The following is a 19,039-nucleotide window of genomic DNA, read 5'->3' as shown; positions in this document are numbered from 1 at the left end:
TCAACTGGGTGGAGATCCAGGAAAATAGGCACGGGGATGGGCACCCAGGAGGGACAGGGACTGCAACTCTGCAGCAGGGAGAAGAGATTGGTCCCCAGCGCCTGAGTCTCCCCTTCCTACTTGGGCTAAGAAGAAGTTAGAAGTCCAATGTGCCTGGCTCGGAGTACACATTCACAAAATCTTGTGGGATTAGTAAAAAGATGAAAAAGTTGGGAAAAAGAATTTGAATGCCACCTATATAAATCTATGGAGGAGGGGTACAGTTTCTCCCAGAATCGTGAGAAGAATAACGGCATGTTGGGGAACATTCCTAATTACATCTGCAACAATCAGTCCAGGTGCCAAAGGGCGCAGAGGGAAACATCAGCAATCATTCCTTCCCTTAAGAAGTCAAGGGAGAAGAATATGGGCAGCGCAGGGCCCTCAAGCTTTTGGCCTCATGCCAAGTAAATTGTTATCCCACATCACCTGTCTGGTATGTTTGTCCATGCGGAGAGGGGTGAGAGGAGGTGGTTGGAAGTACCTTGGTTCCACTCTTTTGACCGGAAATGGGTATCAATTCTCATCAGTCTCCTTTCACCAGAGAAAACTTGGAGACATGTTACTGCTCCCCAGACTGCCATTTCTTCTCCTTCTCTGCCCAGGAGACGGCTTCCACGTCATAGCTGACCTCTTTCATTAATACACGTGGAGGTTATCTGCATTCCAAACCTATGGCTCATCGTGGATCCAAAATCAACTCAGAGAGCCAGAGTTTGAGGGATTTTGCAGGGTCAAGTCAAGAGACTGACTTGTGGGATAGCTGTAGAAGAAAAAGTCTAAGCCCTTTCCTGTTCCAGTCGTAACCATTTTGTTCAGGAAATGTGTGCTTGGAAAGTTCTGTCAACATTTAAAATTAGTTCAATTAAGTCGCATTTTACATATACTAGGAAAAAATGCTGAGAGGCTTTAAAATTGAATGTTCTTGAAAAGGAACCCCTATTTCATCTGCCATTATGAATTTCCTTAGAGAAATTAATCTGTAGTGAGTGCCAAGGCTTCTTAAAAGGGAAGAACTTGGGGAGTTCATATATTGCCTAAAGGCTAGACTAGCAGAGGACTTGGCACTAGGAAAAAGCCTTGTTAAATATTAATTAATGATTAACCAACTGGAAGAACTTATGAAAGGCACAGGAAGGTGAAAAAGAAATGAGAGGGCAATCATGCTTTCACAAACATTGAATTTCTGTTATCGGAGATTTTCTACTGGTTCAGGTTTGGGTCAGCACAAAAATACCGATTTAAACATGTTGGCGTTGGATTGAACATGGAGTCATTGCGTTGCCACACACATTTACAGTAAGCTCCCAAATGAGATTTCTAGCATTCAGTAATTGGCCCAAGGTTTGGTGTGACTTCTGGAATTCTTTACAAAAAATTTTTAGATACACGAAATAGGCTCCTTCAGTTTTCTACCTTTTATGGTGTCTGTCAGTCACCGCTGAAGAGCTTCCACCTGCTCTTAAACTTAAAATTATAGACTGAGCAATAGCATGAAGGGACTCTGTAAGCTAAATTTTCCAGTGCAGATATATTTGTCTCAATTACGTTGTATTCAATTTTAGTTTATTTTTCAAATTCTAGAATTTAAAGTAAAAATATTAAGAATCCTATGTATATGCTATTTACAGTTCCTGTTTTTTTTTTTTTTTTTAGGAATTAACAGTCTTTATTGGGCTCAGACCAGGAGTCCGTGGGTCTTGAGGACCTCTGTGTATTTGTCAATTTTCTTCTCCACGTTCTTCTCGGCCTGTTTCCGTAGCCTCATGAGCTGTTTCTTCTTCCGGTAGTGGATCTTGGCTTTCTCTTTCCTCTTCTCCTCCAGGGTGGCTGTCACTGCCTGGTACTTCTAGCCAACCTCGTGAGCCAGGCGCCCCAGATAGGCAAACTTTCTTGTAGGCTTCAGACGCACAACCTTGAGGGCAACAGGAACCACCATCCGCTTTTTCTTGTCGTAGGGCGGTGGGATGCCGTCAAACACCTCGAGGCGGTCCAGAGCGGCCTGGCCTCGCTTGGTCTTGTGGGGCAGCATACCTCGCACGGTCCGCCAGAAGATGCGGCTGGGTGCCCGGAAGTGGTAGGGGCCTCGGGAAGGGTTGGTGTTCATCTGCTTGCGGAGGAAAGCCAGGTACTTCAACTTGTTTCTGTAGAAATTGCCAGAAATGTTGATGCCTTCGCAGCGTACGACCACCACCTTCCGGCCCAGCAGTACCTGTTCAGCCACGATGGCCGCCAGGCGGCCCAGGAGATGGTCTCGACCATCAAGCACCAGGACCTGCACCTCCGCCATCTTCGGCAGCCGCTTGGGAAAGGTACAGTTCCTGTTTTTTATTCAAAAAAAAAAGCTTACATTGGTCCGAGTGGGGTAGCTCACGCCTGTAATCCAGCACTTTGGGAGGCTGTGCGGTGGGAGGATTGCATGAGGCCAGGAGTTCAGGACCAGCCTGGACAACATAGCAAGACCTCATCTCTACAAAAAAAATTAATAAAAATTTTTAAAAGCTTAATAGAATCTATACTTTGATAAAAGTCTTCATTCACCACTATCACTGAGGATGTTAGAATTCAGTCAAGAAATGTCATTTTAAGTGAAATGCAATAGTCCATAGTTTCAAAGCTGCAGAGTACCTAGCTGATGGCATTAGTTCTCATTGCCTCAGTAACTTTCCAACAGATAAAACACGCCCTAAACACAGAAGCACCTATTTGGATGCTAGCTGAGATTCCTGTTTAACAAGCTCCACTATATAATCCAGGTAGAACTCCATTTTAATGAATACTATTAAGATACCCAGCCAGTTTGATGTAACTAAGCTACCTTTGTGTTGCCCAGAATCTAAAGGATCTTTTCAAATTTAGCATTTTGCTGGAAGAAAGGATCCTCAGGCTCAAAGCTCTTAAACAGCATTTCTTTATAATCTTTCACGCCAACAATTTACCTCACAGAGGATCATTCACGAAGTAATCCAAAGTTGATTGTTTTCTTATCTATATCAAAAAGCCTGCACAGATGTTTGTCAGGGTTCCCTCCACCTGCTTATAGGCTTTAATTCATTTTGACAGTGACTTGCATAGTGCCTGACACATAGGAGTTCAGTAAATGTTTGTTGAACTAATGGTTATTTTATGAGTCTACTCTTGTTAAACAACAGCAACAAAAAGCTATTAATATATATAGGACTCTCACAAACCTTGTGAATCAATAACCTAAGAGTTTTTACCTTTCCTTCCACTTCCAATTTTCAATCCTAATGCCTTTGTAATAAATCACTTAAAGTCAATATCACAAAATTTTGAAAACCATTTATTCTTCCTGTCCTCCATTGATATCATAGGAAGGCTCCAATATCTCTCTTAGGTTTTTTGTCTGTCCAAACTACCTTTCCTTCCTCCTTTTGATATGCACATTCCCCTTTTTCTTGCTCTTTTTCCTATTGTTCTTCCCAACACTCTCCCCAGTCTAGCTCACAATGTATTATGTGTACATAGTCTAAAATTTTCCCTGAAATTTTCCTAGAGTAAGTTGTCAGTTTCCTCTTTTATCCATTTTTAATTTTTTATTCTTAACATGTCATTGCTGGCTTGAACTTTTTTTTTTTTCTTGAGACAGAGTTTCACTCTTGTCACCCTGGCTGGAGTGCAATGGTGCTGTCTCAGCTCATTGCAACCTCTGCCTCCCGGGTTCAAGTGATTCTCCTGCCTCAGCCTCCCAAGTAGCTGGTATTATAGGCACCTGACACCACACCCGGCCAATTTTTGGTTTTTCAGTAGAGATGGGGTTTCACCATGTTGGCCAGGCTCCTCTCGAACTCCTGACCTGAGGTGATCCACCTGCCTCAGCCTCCCAAAGTGCTGGGATTATAGAGGTGAGCCACCATGCCTGACCACTGGCTTGAACTTTTTATCCATTTTTTATTTTATTTTATTTTATGTTTTTCTTCTTTTTCCTCATCCCATCCGGGATAATTTTTATCAAGTTTTTAAAAACCTCCTTTCTGTAGTCTATTAAAATATGATTTTGCTGCATAAACTTTATATAAGCCAGGAATAACTTAAAGAATCTTGATCAATTCAATACTAAATCATTTTTCTTACACACCTAATTGTTTTCTCAGTTTCTAAATGTACAATTGTGTACTAGTCTGTTTTAATTAATTGTATTTTATTTTATCAGATTATTTTCAAGGAATTATCCTTTTTTAAATCATCTTTTTAATTCATGGATAATTCTATTCCATGTTGTGATATTTTAGGTTCTTGGATTGATCCTAATCCCTCTTTTTATTCAGTGTGCTGTGAGATGACATTTTTATTAAAATTAAGTATGATTTTAAAGGTTTCTCTCATACTTAAAATACTTGGCATACAGGAAATCTTGGAAGACCTGGACAATTCTTAATTTTTTTTTTGATCCATAGGATACAGATTTGAACAGTTATTACCACTGTTTATTAGTGAAGTGTTTTTATGTTTCCAACTCAAAATGCACACATGTATAGGACATGAATATTAATAGTGAATAGGCAATTGTCAAATATTTTTCATACCTAAAGATATCTGAATGTCTGCTAATGCAGGCCAACTATCTTACATGCACATTCACATAAAGAAATTACTCTGACATGTCCAAGGTTATTTCAGATTTTCACTTGTTAAAAAAATAATTATCAGTATCTGAGAATAAGAAAATTAAAAAATAAAAAAGACAAAAAATTAATTGAAGTCTCTTTAATAGGATTAGGACATATTTAATCAGTATGGACTTTATAATATATAGATTTAATAAAGATCACTATCATCACTGGAAATGCTCAAAATTAAAGTATCACCCTCCCCCGCCGACTTTCTGGGTGTTAAATATCTAATTAATCAGATAACTATTATAAGCAACATAGAAAAAGTATGGTCTCAAAACAATAGTCTAATATTAATTCAAGATCAAAGTCCACATAACTGAAATAATGAGAAAACAATTCAAGATAGAATATATAAGAAGCACCGTAGGTAGGCTGAAAAGAATGAGAATAATAGGGCTAAAGCAGTTATAGAAGGCATCCTTTGTGCAATGGAACTTGAGCTAGGCTTGACAAAGATGGGTAAGACTTGATATAGGCAAGTAGAAATGAAAACCATTTTCATTCCTAGGAAGTGATAAAAGAAAAACTTCAGACAAATTAAATTTAACAGTTTAATTGAGCAATGAACGATGGGGCAGCCACCCCAAACCAGACTAGGTGCAGAGAGACTCTGGTGCTGCCACATGTTCAGAGAGAATTTATGGACAGAAAAAGAAAAGTGACATACAGAAAATGGAAGTGGGGTACAGCAATAGCTGGATTGGTTACAGCTTGGCATTTGCTTTATTTGAACTCAGTTTGAACAATTGGCTGCCTTTATTGGCCAAAACTCAGTAATTTTTACAAGTGAGGGTTACAGTGTGTTTACACATCTGTTTAGGTTACAGTACACTATGTATAGAAATACTTTTTTTTTTTTTTGGCAGGGTCTCGCTCTGTCACCCAAGTTGGAGTGCAGTGGCACGATCATGGCTCACTGAAGCCTCAATTTCCCAGGCTTAGGTGATTCTCACACCTCAAGTCTCCCAAGTAGCTGGGACTACAGGCTCGTGCCACCACACCCGACTAATTATTTTTTGTAGTAGAGACAGGGTTTTGCCATGTTGTCCAGGCTGGACTTGAACGCCTGGGCTCAAGTGATCCACCTGCCTGGGCCTCGTAAACTACTGGGATTAGAGGCCTGAGCCACCACACCCAACCAGGCTAAACTTAATTTAACATAAGAAAGCAAAATGGGAAAGCTTTAGGTGAGTTTTTGAGTTTGGGCTTTCTTTCCAGGCTTCTACTTTCTTATCTGCAAAAGAAAAACTGAGAATTTGCCTACCACAAAGGTGCAGTGATAACATCAATGGGAAGGAAGATTGCTTGGGATCTCATTAACGTAATCTTTTTAAAAGAGAAAATATATTTGTTATACTTACTTTAGTGATTAAGAAGACTTGTGGGCTGGGCTCATGCCTGTAATCCCAGCACTTTTGGAAGCCGAGGTGGGTAGATCACTTGAGCCCAGGAATTTGAGACCAGCTTGGGCAACATCGCAAAACCCAGTGTCTACAAAAAATACAAAAATTAGCCGGATGTGGTGGTACATGCCTGTAGTTCCAGCTACTTGGGAGGCTGAAGTTGGAGGGTCACTTGAGGCTGGGAGGTTGAGGCTGCAGTGAGCTATGATATCACCACTGAAATCCAGCCTGGAAAACAGAGTAAGACCCTGTTGAAAGAAGGAAAGAAAAGAAGGAAGGAAGGGAGGAAGGAAGGGAGGGAGGGAGGGAAAGAGGGAAGCAGAAGGAAGAAAGGAAAGAAAGAAAAGAAAAGAGAGAGGGGAACATCACACACCAGGGCCTGTCCTGGGGTTGGGGGAGGGGGGAGGGATAGCATTAGGAGATATACCTAATGTAAATGTAGAGTTAATGGGTGCAGCACACCAACATGGCACATGTATACATATGTAACAAACCTGCACGTTGTGTGCATGTACACTAGAACTTAAAGTATAATAATAAAAAAAAAGAGAGAAAGAGAAGGAGAGAGGGAGGGAGAGAGGGAAGGAGGGAAGGAAAATAAAAGAAAAGACTTATGAATCTTTCTTGTCTTACATTAATTAAACTGCAAGTTACAGAAGGTCTTGCTTTTAGTTACAGTAATTTTGTTTGTCTGGTTTTTTTTTTTTTTTTTTTTGAGACGGAGTCTCGCTCTGTCACCCAGACTGGAGTGCAATGATGCAATCTCGGCTCACTGCAACCTTCCAACTCCTGGGTGCAAGCGATTCTCGGGCCTCCTGAGTAGATGGGATTACAGGTGCGCCACCACGCCTGGCTAATTTTTGTATTTTAGTAGAGACTGGGTTTCACCGTGTTGGCCGGGCTGGTCTCAAACTCCTGATTTCAAGTGATCCACCCATCTCCCAAAGTGCTGGGATTACAGGCATGAGCCACCGTGCCTGGCCAGGTTACAGTAATTTTGACAGTTGCTTTAGTTAGAGCCATAATAATCCCTCCATCAATGAGATTTACATAATTAATTGGCACATATCACATTTTGCTTTTAAGGAAGTATTTTTTTTTTTTTTGAGACGGAGTCTCGCTCTGTCCCCCAGGCTGGAGTGCAGTGGCGCGATCTCCGCTCACTGCAAGCTCCGCCTCCCGGGTTCACGCCATTCTCCTGCCTCAGCCTCTCCGAGTAGCTGGGACTACAGGCGCCCGCCACCACGCCTGGCTAATTTTTTGTATTTTTAGTAGAGACGGGGTTTCACCGTGGTCTCGATTTCCTGACCTCGTGATCCGCCCGCCTCGGCCTCCCAAAGTGCTGGGATTACAAGCGTGAGCCACCGCGCCCGGCCTTAAGGAAGTATTATTAATAACACGCCTGTAACTTACAGAGAATTTAAGGTAGGTGAGTGCACTAGCTCAGATATACAACTTGATGTTATCATTTTGTGTGTCTGGGCTATAAAGCATTCTTTTTGGTGAAATATTCAACCTCAACCTTTATTAGAAGGTAATTTGAAATATTGGAGGCTTCCTATGAAAAAAAGTCTTTTAAACATATACAAACAACCCTTCAGAATAAATTGTAGCGCACATTTCAAAATTTATAAGGATTATCCATAATTCTCCACAGCACTAGCCAGACTTCTAAAGAAAGTCATGTCCAGTCTATTGTGTTTAACTGATTTCTGAATATGTGATGCCAAATTTTGGTGAATTTATGAGTGTCTACCTGCATTATGTGTGTGTGTGTGTGTGTGTGTGTGTGTGTGTGTGTGTGTGTGTGAGAGAGAGAGAGAGAGAGAGAATGTAATCAGATATTTAAATGCTATACGGCCACCCATCGTCTGGGAGGTGAGGCGCGCCTCTGCCCGGCCACCCATCGTCTGGGAGGTGAGGAGCGCCTCTGCCCGGCCGCCCCGTCTGGGAAGTGAGGAGCGCCTCTGCCCGGCCGCCCCGTCTGGGAAGTGAGGAGCGCCTCTGCCCGACCACCCACCGTCTGGGAAGTGAGGAGCGCCTCTGCCCGGCCACCCATCGTCTGGGAGGTGAGGCGCGCCTCTGCCCGGCCACCCATCGTCTGGGAAGTGAGGAGCGCCTCTGCCCGGCCGCCCCGTCTGGGAAGTGAGGAGCGCCTCTGCCCGGCCGCCCCGTCTGGGAAGTGAGAGCGCCTCTGCCCGGCCACCCATCGTCTGGGAAGTGAGGAGCGCCTCTGCCCGGCCACCCATCGTCTGGGAAGTGAGGAGCGCCTCTACCCGGCCACCTATCGTCTGGGAGGTGAGGAGCGCCTCTGCCCGGCCACCCCGTCTGGGAGGTGAGGAGCGCCTCTGCCCGGCCGCCCCGTCCGGGAAGAAGTGAGGAGCGCCTCTGCCCGGCCGCCCCATCTGGGAAGTGAGGAGAGCCTCTGCCCGGCCACCCATCGTCTGGGAAGTGAGGAGCGCCTCTGCCCGGCCACCCATCGTCTGGGAAGTGAGTAGCGCCTCGGCCCGGCCGCCCCGTCTGGGAAGTGAGGAGCGCCTCTGCCCGGCCGCCCCGTCTGGGAAGTGAGGAGTGCCTCTGCCCGGCCACCCATCGTCTGGGAAGTGAGGAGTGCCTCTGCCCGGCCACCCATCGTCTAGGAAGTGAGGAGCGCCTCTGCCTGGCCACCTATCATCTGGGAAGAAGTGAGGAGCGTCTCTGCCTGGCCGCCCCGTCTGGGAAGTGAGGAGCGCCTCTGCCCGGCCGCCCCGTGTATGGGAAGAAGTGAGGAGCGCCTCTGCCCGGCCGCTCCATCTGGGAGGTCTACCACGGAGGCCAGAAGCAATGTGGGGGCTGGACGTGGTGGCTCACGCCTGTGGTCCCGGCACTCTGGGGGGCGAGGCAGATTGATCACTTCGGGCTAGGAGTTCGAGACCAGTCTGGCCAACTTGGCGAAACATGAAAAATACAACAGACAAACTAACCAACCAACTCAGTGACAACAAAACAGGTCTACCCTGGAGTCATACTCTAATTTTTTCTATTTTCCTCCCTTTCTGATCCTTTATCCCACTTTCTTTTTCTTCCTCTTCCTTCTCCCTCTTCTTTGTCAAATAGAGGATTGAGTTATTATCACTGATCCATATAAAGTCCCTCTCTCATTTATTTTAACTCCCACCCCCCATTTCTATTCCCTGACTTCCCATGTGCAACCTTCCTAATATGTTTGATACGCATCTTTTTGTTTGTATGTATTTTTAGAAAATGTTTATTGTTTTTTGTGTGCAAAAAAAATTAATAAAAAAAAGAAATTTAAATGCTATAACTGTTTATTCTACCAAGAATGCTTATAGTTAAATATTCGGGTCTGCGTTTACTAGGTATGCAAAATAATGACTTTAAAAAGAGATTGACAGTGTGACACCATGGATGAACCTTGAAAACATTATGCTAAGTGAAACAGGCCAGTAACAAAAGACCACATATTGTATGATTCCATTTATATAAAATGTACAAAAAGGGAAAATCCATAGAGACAGAAAGTAGATTAGTGGTTGCCTAGGACTGGGGGAATGGGCAATTGGAGGAAAATGAGGAGTGACTGCTAGTGGGGTTCCTTTTTGGGGTAATGAAAATATTCTAAAATAGATTGTAGTGATGGTTGCATAACTATATGAATAAATTTTAAACTATCGAATTGTACAATTTTAATTGGTGAGCTATATGGTATGTGAATTAGATCTGTTACTTTAGGCAGGTTAAAATTAACAGAATTTAACTGAGCAAGAAAAACAAAAACGATTCGAGAATTAGCCAGCCCCCAGAATCAGAACAGATTCAGAGATTCTAGGGCTGCCCCATGGTCAGAGGAGATTTATGGACAGAATCAGGAAAATGACATACAGAAAACAGAAGCGAGTACAGAAACAGCTGGGCCTTTGCCTTATTTGAGCAGGGTTTGAGCAGCTGGCTGCCTGTGAGTGGTTGTTTAAGTATGGCGGCTGTGATTGGCTGAGACGCAGCTATTGTTATAGAAGCCTACTCCTAAATTAGGTTTTCAGTTTGTTTACCTACTAAGTTAGGTTGCAGTTTATACTTAAGAATTCGAGTATACAAGTACAAAGACTTTCTCAGGCCAAATTTTAGTTTGATTTAACATATCTCTATATAGCTGCTATTCAAAAAGAGAAGGAGATGACAGAATTAGGCTGTTAAGCACAAGGAAAACCATGCTAATGAGGATATGATATGAAAGGATCTGCAATTGCAAGGAAGAAACTAAACTCATGCAATCAAAAGGGCCTTGGGAGGTAAATTCATCCACTTCTTGGTTAGCATGTTCCCATTTTTGTCACTGTCACTGAAAGAATAACATAGTGCTTTAACTTACTACAAAAGAGATGTAAATTAAACATTACAAAAAAAAATTTAAACAAATCAAATAAGCCAGAAACAGAACCTAGGCAGTAAAAGGTGATCTAGTGCTTTTTTGATATTTTTAAAAAGGTTTGAATTACCATATGACTAAATGGGTCGAGGTATTTAAATCATGCCACAGTTTTCATAAATACTTGCAGTTATAGAGATAATTGGACATTTGGTTTAAGTAACCAAGAAATTCCTTAGGAAGTGTCACAGAAGGTTTCAGGATAAGAAGTTTCATTCTGAATCAACACACATCTCTTTGGTAATTCAGAACCAATAATGTTTTCACTGGTTTGTTTCTTTATCAATGCCGTAGATTCACCTGAACAAGGGTGAAAAGAGAATGTAAAGTTGTTCATTCAGGGAGGCATTCCCTTTCATACACTGAGCAACACTATCATTTGGTGGTTGGAATAGAGTAGACCTAAAACTATGTTTAATTAAGGCTTTATAAAAAGTTTTAAATATCTGGGAGTCCTCTGGAAAGGACGCCACGTGAATTGAGATCATATGCCTAAGATTATCCTAAGTCAGAAGTTAGCAAACTTTGCCTGAGCCACTGCGCCCGGCCTGCAATCATAAAAATTAAATAAAGAGGCTGGGCGGGTGGCTCACGCATGTAATCCCAGCACTGTGGGAGGCCGAGGCAGATGGATCACCTGAGGTCAGATTTCGAGACCAGCCTGGCCAACGTGACTATACCCCTCCTCTACTAAAAACACAAAAATTAGCAGGGCATGGTGGTGCATACCTGTAATCCCAGCTACTCAGGAGGCTGAGACAGGAGAATCGCTTGAACCTTGTAGGCAGAGGTTGCAGTGAGCTGAAATCGTGGCATTGCACTCCACCCTGGGAAACAGAGCAAGACTCCATCTCAAAAATAAAAAATAAACAAACAAACAGCTGGGTGTGGTGGTTCATGCCTGTACTCCCAGCACTTTGGGAGGCTGAGGGAGGCGGATCACTTGAGGCCGGGAGTTCGAGGCCAGCCTGGCTAACATGGTGAAACCCAATCTCTACTACACATACAAAAAATTAGCTGGGCCTGATGGCTTGCACCTGTAGTCCCAGCTATTCTGGAGGCTATGGCACAAGAATCATTTAAACCCAGGAGGCGGAGGTTGCAATGAGCCGAGATTGCAGCACTGAACTCCAGCCTGGGCGACAGGACAAGACTCTGTCTCAAAAACAAATACATATAAAATAAAAATAAAAATAAAAAAATTAGCCAGCCACGGTGGCACTTTCCTGTAGTCCCAGCTACTCAGAAGGCTGAGGCACGAGAATTGCTTGAACCCGGGAGGCGGAGGTTGCAGCAAGCTGAGATCACGCCACTGAACACCAGCCTGGGCAACAGAGCCAGACTCCATCTCAAAATAAATAAATTAAAAAATAAATAAAGCCGGGCACGGTGGCTCATGCCTGTAATCCCAACACTTTGGGAGGCCGAGGTGGGCAGATCATGAGGTCAGGAGATGGAGATCATCCTGGCCAACATGGTGAAACCCTGTCCCTACTAAAAATACAAAAAAACTAGCTGGGCGTGGTGGCACGTGCCTGTAATCCCAGCTACTCAGGAGGCTAAGGCAGGAGAATTGCTTGAACTCTGGAGGTGGAGGTTGCAGTGAGCCGAGATCATGCTACTGCACTCCAGCCTGGTGACAGAGCAAGAGTCTGTCTCAAAAATAAATAAATAAACAAACAAACAAACAAACGGGCATGATGGTGTGCCAATAAAACTTACAAGGACAACAACAGTTTGGGTCATCAGGCTGTAGTCTGTTGACCCCTGTCTGGATTACTGTTCTTGCTCCAATACGATCTTGTCATCTGGATGGAGCTGTGTTCTCAAAGAGGTATTTAGGAGTTGGCTTATGACTGATGATATGAAACAGACTGAAATTAGCACTCTTTCATTATTACAATCTTAGGTCTTCACAATCTTTCATGCCAAGCAACTGATGGGATGGCTGTCTACTCTCTCTTCTTTTTCGCCTTTCAAATTTGAATGTAATCACAATGGCCAAATTTGCGAGTGGGAGGGAGTGAGGAGGAATAAAATGGCAACTACTATAACTATTGCTTATTGAGCTTCTCCTAGGCCTTGTACTAGAAACTTTATATACATGATCTCATTTAATGCTAATAACTATCTCATTAACGAAAGCATTATTTTTCCCATTTTCAGATGAGAAAACTAAGATTTAAGGAATAAGTAACTTTTGCCCAAGATCATTTTGCTAGTAATGCAGGAGCTGAGATGTGTGAGCGTGTGGGATGATTCCATCTCTTGTTTGATGCTACAGTTTGTGATTAGAATCAAAGGATTTTACAGGAAGCATTCACTGTACTTTTATCTTAAAAATAAGGCAAAGGAACACTATCAATGATTGCACCTTTCTTCTCACTTCCTTGAAAAAATGATTAGCTCACTGGTGATAAATCTCTTAGATAAGCACATATGTTTTATTATATGCTATGGTCTGAATGTTTATGTCCCCCCAAAATTCATATGCGGAAACCTAATTACCTAGATGACAGTATTAGAAGATATTGTATTAGAATATATGGTATAAGAAAATAGCAGAAGATGGTATTAAAAGGCAGGCTTAATATATCCAATTTTCGCTCTTTTTTTTTTGAGATGGAGTTTTGCTCTGTTGTCCAGGCTGGAGTGCAATGGCGTGATCTCAGCTCACTGCAACCTCCGCCTCCCGGGTTCAAGCGATTCTCCTGCCTGAGCCTCCTGAGTAGCTGGGATTATAGGCACGCACCACTACGTCTGGCTAATTTTTGTATTTTTGGTAGAGATGGGGTTTCACCATGTCGTGCAGGTTGGTCTTGAAATCCTGACTTCAGGTGATCCACCCACCTCGGCCTCTCAAAGTGTTGGAATTACAGGCATGAGCCACCGCGCCTGGACTAATGATTTTTGTATTTTTAGCAGAGACAGGGTTTCACCATGTCTCCCAGGCTGGTCTCGAACTCCTGGCCTCAAGTGATCTGCCTGCCTCAGCCTCCCAAAGTGCTGGGATTACAGATGTGAGCCACCGTGATCGGCCAATTTATCCAGTTTTTTTGTTTTTAGAAAATACACGATTATAGCCCAACTTATTCTACCTGATAAACTTTGAATTATGGGTCACATAAACCATTTTAGAGGGGTAGTTTTAAACCAATTAAATTTATTCTAAATTTAATGTGTTATAAAAAGAAAAACACCCAAAGCATATGGCTTCCATTTCATTCAATTTTACTTAATTTAGGGTCTTTTGAAGCATCAAATTTTAAAAGTAAAATAATTTGATAATTAAAACCATGAGATATTTGTATTGGAAGGAATATTATAGACCACTTTCCTTGCAGTACAGATGAGTAAAATGAGCCCTGCAACAGCAAAATGACTTGCCCTAATCTTTTATTTTTTCAAGTTCTTTTATAAAGTTAAACAGGTGGCCTTTTGAGGATTATAATTTTCTTTTTATATATTTCCTTTTTAAATGTGGCTTTGCAAATATGCTACATAATGATGCACTTCAGAGACATTTCCATAACGGATGTCATGTAGTAGGGTGGAGTCCCTTTCAGCTGTCAGTGTTCTACAGAAGTGACGTCAACGGTAGGGTACTGGCTCAGTAGGGTATAAGTGTGTTTCAAAGTCTTGCACCTACGCAGAAGTATAGGGCCAGTACTGGACTGACTAAGGTCAGGAACCTTGTCAACCAAAGGAAATGAAAAATCCAAGCCTTAAGGATCTAATCCAAGATAAGGGGTTGATGAGGAAGCAAGGTAAGGCAAAGAAAATCTGAATAGCACCTCAGTGGAGAGATGATTTGTTAGTTTTGAGACAGTACCCCAGACAGATCACAGAATGCAAAGATTCTTTATTTGAGCTGCTCCTTGAACCTGCTCTCTAATTAATAACTCTACTGTAAGAGACATGAAAGTCACTATATTATTCCTTGGGAGGCTGGAGTAAATTATTCACATCATCAGGAACAATTCAATGTCTGCAAAGAGGTCCCTTGTCAGGTCATTCTGCCACACAATGGAAAGGCTTCATTTGCTTTGCTTCCTTAAGTCTTCTTTCTCCCTTACCTGATCTTTGAGTATATACAATCTTTTTTTTCTGTTATAGGAACAGATCCTTTCTTTTCTCTTCATCAAAGCTGATAAATAAACTGCAGCTTTTTAATAACGTTTCCAATTTCTTTTTTACCTTCATCAAAGCATGTACTGCTCATTAAAATGGTATAATCGCTCTGGATTAGTGTGAATTTCAGCTTTTACAGAAGAGAAATCCCACAAAGGAGAGAAGCATAGGTAACAGATTGCAAAGGGTTGGCAATACTTCCCTTAAATCTGAATGTAAATACCAGCATCTCCTAGCTCCCAGCAACGTATACTTATGTATTGGAGCTCCTCAGATGCACAGAATGGATGTGCAAGATGAAAACCAGTTGTCAAGGATTCTTTCTTCTTTCGAATTTGTCTTGCAATATTTAAAACAGTAATATGTATCTTTTTTTTTTTTTTTACCAGAAATGATTCAGAACATTAAGGTCTTTCCTGTGCCTTGTTTTCCATTTTGAATTAAATATATTATTTTTAAAAAATGAATCAATACCTTCATTAACATTTGTATCAACCCATTTTTTTTTTTTTTTTTGTGGAGGAAGGAAAAGGCTCTGAAGATTTGGAACAGCTCAGCCTCCAAAGTGCAGGTCAGAAAATTGGGCTAATTGAATGCTTATCAGTAGTACTGTAATTTTTTCCAGATGCCTTATAGCATTTGATAAATAATTAGAAATACGAGTTTCATTTCTAAAAGGGAAACTGATACATAATTTATAATGTGTATGAGAGCGTAAAGTATTATATAAATTAAATACACAGATTTTTAATTATTTAAAAATTATATAAAATGAAAGTGCTGTGCTCATAGCTAATTTTTATATTTTCACTTATTCCTATTATAAACCATCAAATTAATTGTAATGCTTTGGTATTCCATGGAAAGTATTTGCTTAAACAGTAACATCTACAAACTTAAAACCAATATCTTAAATCTCAGGGCAAGGTACAATTCTTTTCCAGGATCCCTAAAATAGGTAATTTCAATTACTGCCCTGAAGGCGTTATAGAAATACCAGGAGGCCAGTAGGTGGCTTACGCCTGTAATCCCAACACTTTGGGAGGTGAAGTGGGAAGACTGCTTGAAGCCTGGCGTTTAAAACCAGCCTGGGCAGGAAAACGAGACCCCTGTCTCTACAAAAAATTTAAAAAATTAGCAGGGCATGGTGGTGCACACCTGTAGTCCCAGTTGCTCAGGAGGCTGAGGCAGGAGGATCCCTCAAGCCTAGAAGTTGGAGGCTACAGTGAGCTGTCATAGAGCCACTGCACTCCAGCCTGGGTGACACAGCAAGACTCTTTCTTTCTTTCTCTCTCTCTTTCCTTCTTTCTTTCTTTCTTTCTTTCTTTCTTTCTTTCTTTCTTTCTTTCTTTCTTCTTTCTTTCTCTTTCTTTGTTTCTTTCTTTCTCTTTCTTCTTCTTCTTTCTTTCTTTTTTCTTTCTTCTCTCTCTTCCTTCATCCCTCCTTCCCTCCCTCCCTCCCTTCCTTCCTTCCATTCGTCCTTCCTTCCTTCCTTTTTTTTTTGAGACAGTCTCGCTCTGCGGCTCAGGCTGGAGTGCAGTGGTGTGATCTCGACTCACTGCCACCTCTGCCTCCTGGCTTCAAGTGATTCTCGTGCCTCAGCCTCCCCAGTAGCCAGGATTACAGGCTTACGCCACCATACCTGGCTAATTTTTTGTATTTTTAGTAGAGACAGGGTTTCATCACGTTGGTCAGGCTGGTCTTGAACTCCTGGCCTTCAGTGATCCACCCACCTCAGCTTTCCAAAGTCTTAGGATTACAGGCGTGAGCTACCGTGCCTGGCCTGAGACTCCTGCTTAAAAAAAAGAAAAGAAATATCATGAAATCACTGTTGGTTTGTACTGCTTAACAATTCAATCTTAATTGCAAAACACTTCCTTTTATTTTGTAACACTACTCAACACATATATAGATCATTTAACAAGATTTAATTTTATAGGTAATGAGTTTTCAAGGTATATGCAGATTTTGGCAATGTTTTCTGGAATAAGAAAACATGGAACTCTCCAAACACAATATAGTTATGATTCAACATGAAAGCTGTCATTTTTATTTGGTACTCTTCTGCATATTTGCTTCAGACAGCTGTTCTCTTATCATTGGTTGGGTCGTGGTATATTGTCTGGAAAGCAAGGTGATAAATATTCATGACTTATGATGTTTTAAAGTAATTGCAAGTAAAAAATGATTGCATTGATAATCAATTTTAATTCGTTTTTGTTTTGTTTTGTTTTTCCCCCTCCACATTATGGGGTCATAAGTTTTTAAAAACTTAAGTTATTATTTTACCTATTCCAGGATCTTCTCAGAAAGGCAGGAAAAAAGGAATTATTTCTTTTTCTAAAATCAAATGCAAATGATCAGATATTGAAACATTAACATGCAAATTAGTGAAACATTCCACAGATTTTCTGCAGCTGCTCCTCACCCCCTCCCTCAACTCCCACATTCCCTTATATATTCTAGCCACACCAGATATTTCATTATTTCCCAAATTTGCCTATATACCTATATAATCCAGCTTGGGAGAGTGGAATTGAAAACATGTGTGTTTAGGAGAGAGTCAGAATTTGGTTTAAATCTGTGTTTGTCTCTTACTATCTGTGTAGCTTTGGAAAAGTCACTTCATCTCTGTGTGCCTTGGTATCCTCATGGGAAAATTCAGACAATTGGCAACTCAACATAGTGCTAGGTATATAGCACATGCTCAATAAATTGTTATTGAATGAAGGATAAAATATAACATATAAACCACCTAATACAGTGCCTGGCACATAGTATTGGTAAACAGTAACTAATCATTTACCCTCTGTTCCTCTCTGAGGCCTGCTCTCACATTCGTTTTTAATCTAGCAGATACCTAACTATCCTTCAAGTCCCACATCAAATGGCATATCCTTGGAAATGATTTCGCTTTTTTTTTTTTTTTTTTTTTTTTTGAGACGATGTCTCGCTCTGTCGCCCAGGCTGGAGTGCAGTGGCACAATCTCGGCTCACTGCAAGCTCCGCCTCCCGGGTTCAGGCCATTCTCCTGCCTCAGCCTCTCCGAGTAGCTGGGACTACAGGCGCCCTTCCAGGCAAAGCTAATGCTTCTAGGTCTGCATTCTCATAACATCTTTCCCCCCACCATCCAAGACCTGTTGTACCCCTCAAGGAAAGAGAGGCCACCATAAGGCCAATCTGAGTTCCCAAAGAGTAAGGGAGGAGACCACCACTCATATTGTCTTATGCCCAATTTCTGCCTCCAAAAAAAGAAAAAGTAAAAACTAAAAGGTAGAAATGAAATCCACAAGCAGACAGCCCAGTGCCATACCCTGGGCTTGGTAGTTAAAGATCGACCCCTGACCTAATCGGTTGTGTTATGTATAGATTACAGACATTGTATAGAAAAGCACTGTGAAAATCCCTATCCTGTTTTGTTCTGATCTAATTATCGGTGCATGCAGCCCCCAGTCACATATCCCTTGCTTGCTCAATCAATCATGACCCTCTCACGCGCACCCCCTTAGAGTTGTGAGCCCTTAAAAGGGACAGGAATTGCTCACTCGGGGAGCTCTGCTCTTGAGATAGGAGTCTTGCCGATGCCCCCGGCTGAATAAACCCCTTCCTTTTTTAACTCGGTGTCTGAGGAGTTTTGTCTGCGGCTGGTCCTGCTACATTTCTTGGTTCCCTGACCGGGAAGCGAGGTGATTGGCAGATGGTCGAGGCAGGTCCTTAGGCGGTTTAAGCCTGCCCTGTGGAACATCCCTGCGGGGGACTCGGACCAGCCCGAGCGACGCAGATCCTGAGAGCGCTCCCGGGTAGGCATTTGCCCCGGTGGGATGCCTCATCAGAGCAGTGTGTGGCAGGCCCCCGTGGAGGATCAATGCAGTGGCTGAACACCGGGAAGGAACGGGCACTTGGAGTCTGGACATCTAAAACTTGGTAAGACTAGTCTTTGAAACTTGCCCACTCTGTTTGAGTGGAAGCGTGGCCTGATCACCCATGGTGTGCCTCTATCGGCACTTTGGTTTGGTTTTGACTTGGTTTGAGTTGCTTGACAGGATTGGTCTTGGGAACTTGCCTACTCCATTTGAGTGGAAGCATGGCCTGATCACCCACGGTGTGCCTGTACCGGCACTTTGGTTTTTGTTTTTGACTTGACTTGGATTGTGTGATACTTTGGTTCTGGTTTTGACCTGGCTTGGATTTCTGGATACTCTGATTTTGGTTTTGATTTTGGTTTGGTGCAAACTGCAAAAGTGTGTGTGTGCTCTTTTTACCTGTTCTTTGTTTTGTGGTGCGCATGCAGTGTGAGCGTGGTGTTTTGTCTCGAAGAAGCATAGGTCAGGCACAAATAAGCCCACCCTACTAGGAACTATGTTGAAAAATTTCAAAAAAGAATTTAAAGGAGACTATGGAGT

General features: G+C 42.2%; 1 long non-coding RNA gene, 1 other non-coding gene and 1 pseudogene across 2 annotated transcripts in view; 1 reads left to right on the top strand and 2 right to left on the bottom strand.

Moving 5' to 3' along the window:
• LOC129476486 (uncharacterized) overlaps window positions 1-19,039 on the top strand; it is a 47,128-nt gene that overhangs the window by 1,685 nt on the left and 26,404 nt on the right. The window lies entirely within an intron of this gene.
• On the bottom strand, window positions 1,704-2,359 carry LOC129476483 (large ribosomal subunit protein uL13-like; annotated as a pseudogene).
• LOC129476573 (small nucleolar RNA SNORA64/SNORA10 family) lies at window positions 17,772-17,852 on the bottom strand. The gene has a single exon (XR_008655002.1). It is a non-coding gene; the product is annotated as a small nucleolar RNA SNORA64/SNORA10 family (small nucleolar RNA).

The sequence above is a fragment of the Symphalangus syndactylus genome, chromosome X (genome assembly GCF_028878055.3).
Source record: "Symphalangus syndactylus isolate Jambi chromosome X, NHGRI_mSymSyn1-v2.1_pri, whole genome shotgun sequence".
Classification (NCBI taxonomy): Eukaryota; Metazoa; Chordata; class Mammalia; order Primates; family Hylobatidae; genus Symphalangus; species Symphalangus syndactylus.
The sequence above is the reverse complement of the archived record's forward strand: the minus strand, read 5'-3'. Positions and strand labels throughout refer to the sequence as shown.